Consider the following 2,500-nt stretch of genomic DNA (forward strand, 5'->3'; position numbering starts at 1 on the left):
AACCTACACATCATCAATTTTAGACTTTCCCACGAGAGAAATGCGCTTACGATACAACCATCAGCTATGAAAGATCCGTGTAGAATTATTGAAAACAAATCATATGCGTGGCTTTTCCAGGATCATTGTCATAACTGAAGGTACTAGTATTTTTCCCACACCTCAGTAGATACAGTAGGCTTACGTACACTGGCCTTGAGACTCATCAGCTGGAAGGAGGGATGCAAGGTTAGTTAGTCAGTGTTGACTTAATTGACTTTCCTAGCAGTTTCTAGTGTAATTTGTAAGACATGTCGTGCACAGATGACCAGTGGTGATGTGGTGATATAGATAATTTGTTTTGAGGTGCAGTTCAGGGTAATTATAGCGTTTCAAGGTCATGCTAGTGGCTGGGAGTAAGTGGGAAGCCTTGAGGTAGGTGGTTCGCTGTTGCCCGCCACGGGAGGCCTCCTCTGCGCATGCGCCCCCCTCAGTGGTCTGTGGGTTGTCATAATTTCAAAATTCATAGCACGATTGACGCTAGACAAAAATTATTTAATGGTAGATGTAGCCCGGCGCACCACATACGTTATACATATTGCATGTTGATCAGCCCCGCGCCGCCCATACACTCCACCACTGAATACTATTGAGGCTTGACACTAACGAGGCTCTCCGTAATTACACAACTTCCTGATCCCACACATCGTATCCTTTCAGCCGTTGCAGTTGCAAAATGACGAGCTACTGAGAACAGCTTACAGGAAAAGAGGAAGCATCTCTCAACTTTGCTTCATTCATTACCTGCCTCCCGTGGTGGTGGCGGTAGTGGTGGTGGAACACCGTTATGGGGGTAATCATGCACGCCACCAGCCGTTCATAGGAGGCGATATTGTTATTGTTATTGGACAAAAATAACGATTATTAATAAACAGATTATGATCTAGAATTTTTTATATCCATTGCGGGATAGTTACATGGAATAGAAGACCAGCACAGGGAATTACTTCGGTATTATTACTACTACATTTTTATTATATCATTTATTTACCTACGTTAATTTAGTGAGATGACGAAAAATAGGAATAAGGTTTGCGGGGGAGTTGGTGAAATAATGACCAAAGGCTGGTAAGGCTTGTGATGGATGCCGGTCATCGGCCACCGGCTGAGGCACGTCATTCATCACAGACGCCGCTAAGTGGCCGCCACCATTGTTTGTCCCTCCACCATCACCCACACCACGCCATTCTCGTTATTATCATTAAAGCATTAGCATCGTAGCAACTGAAAGGAGCCAGGGTGGTGTGAGTAGCTGCACTCGTGGTGGCGGCGTAGGCGGGGGCTGGCTGGCTGACGGGTGGCGGCGGCGGTGGTGGTGCCCGGGCCGAGGCTAGTCGCCGCGCCTCCCTGTCTCATTGGACACCATTTTTTCGCTCGGCTCGGAATTACGCTCGGTGTTATGATGAACCGTTGCATGTATACGTAATTAATGAATAATTTTTCATGCACGTTGAATCTGAAAAAAAGTAGAAATATTCACGGCATGATATTTTTAATATTTCGTGTACTCGCATGTGATTGTATGCACGCGCGCGTGCACACACACACACACACACACACACACACACACACACACACACACACACACACACACACACACATATATATATATATATATATATATATATATATATATATATATATATATATATATATATACATATATTCAAAAACAAATATTTACAAAACAATTGTTCTTCAGAATAACCTTCCCTTTGTTAGCATGGCCTAATTGGCGATGCACTATTTTCACTTATATATAAATTTGTTAAAAATAGTTATTATTATTATTATTATTATTATTATTATTATTATTATTATTATTATTATTTTTCTTTTTGTTGTTATTATGATTTCATTTACTATTATTCTTATTGTACGGAATTTTCCCTGCACGTGTAGCCACTCCCGTTAATACGAAGCGCCAGTATACTGCTGAAACGAACGTGAATTTTTTCTGTGTAGAATCTACGATAAGACTGGCGCCTCTGCCTCTCCACTTTTTGAAATTACCCGATACACATACAGATAATAGACACATTTTCACCCCGGCTCCCCCAAGCTGACCCCGGTCCCGCACCTCCCCCCTGCAGTAGCCACCACTAGCTCACCTCTGCCTTGTCCTGGTTCTCGGGTAAGGTTGGCCTTGGTATTCCGAGCAGCTTCTCGCCTGCACTTCCCTCACCTGTTGAGTCTTGCACTGAGTCACCCTCTTGTGTTTCCTCGCGGCCTTCCCTCCATCCTTTACACCCTTCCCTCACTTTTCTTTCCTCTCCTCTCTCTCCCCTCCCTCTTCGACTCCAACTTGTCCCCTTACCCTGCTTCCCCTCTCCTTTCTTTGCTCGCTCAACACAGTTTCACTACTTAAACACCCGTTCTCTTTGTTCCTCCTTCTCTTCCTTGCTATCCGTCTCCTCCTTTACATCCGCCTCTATTTGTTTCATCTTAGTTCATGCATCTG

General features: G+C 43.8%; 1 protein-coding gene across 2 annotated transcripts in view; it reads right to left on the reverse strand.

The window, feature by feature from the left end:
• LOC123514534 overlaps positions 1 to 2,500 on the reverse strand; it is a 426,709-nt gene that overhangs the window by 375,141 nt on the left and 49,068 nt on the right. Inside the window, exon 1 of one of the 2 annotated variants that reach the window (XM_045272454.1) lies at positions 2,151 to 2,500. This exon is cut by the window's right edge and continues 246 nt beyond it. The exons of the other annotated variant lie outside the window; for it this stretch is intronic. The gene's annotated coding sequence lies outside the window, so the exon portion shown is untranslated. The remainder of the gene's footprint in view (positions 1 to 2,150) is intronic. 2 annotated transcript variants of the gene reach the window in all.

Source organism: Portunus trituberculatus, chromosome 38, assembly GCF_017591435.1.
Source record: "Portunus trituberculatus isolate SZX2019 chromosome 38, ASM1759143v1, whole genome shotgun sequence".
NCBI lineage: Eukaryota > Metazoa > Arthropoda > Malacostraca > Decapoda > Portunidae > Portunus > Portunus trituberculatus.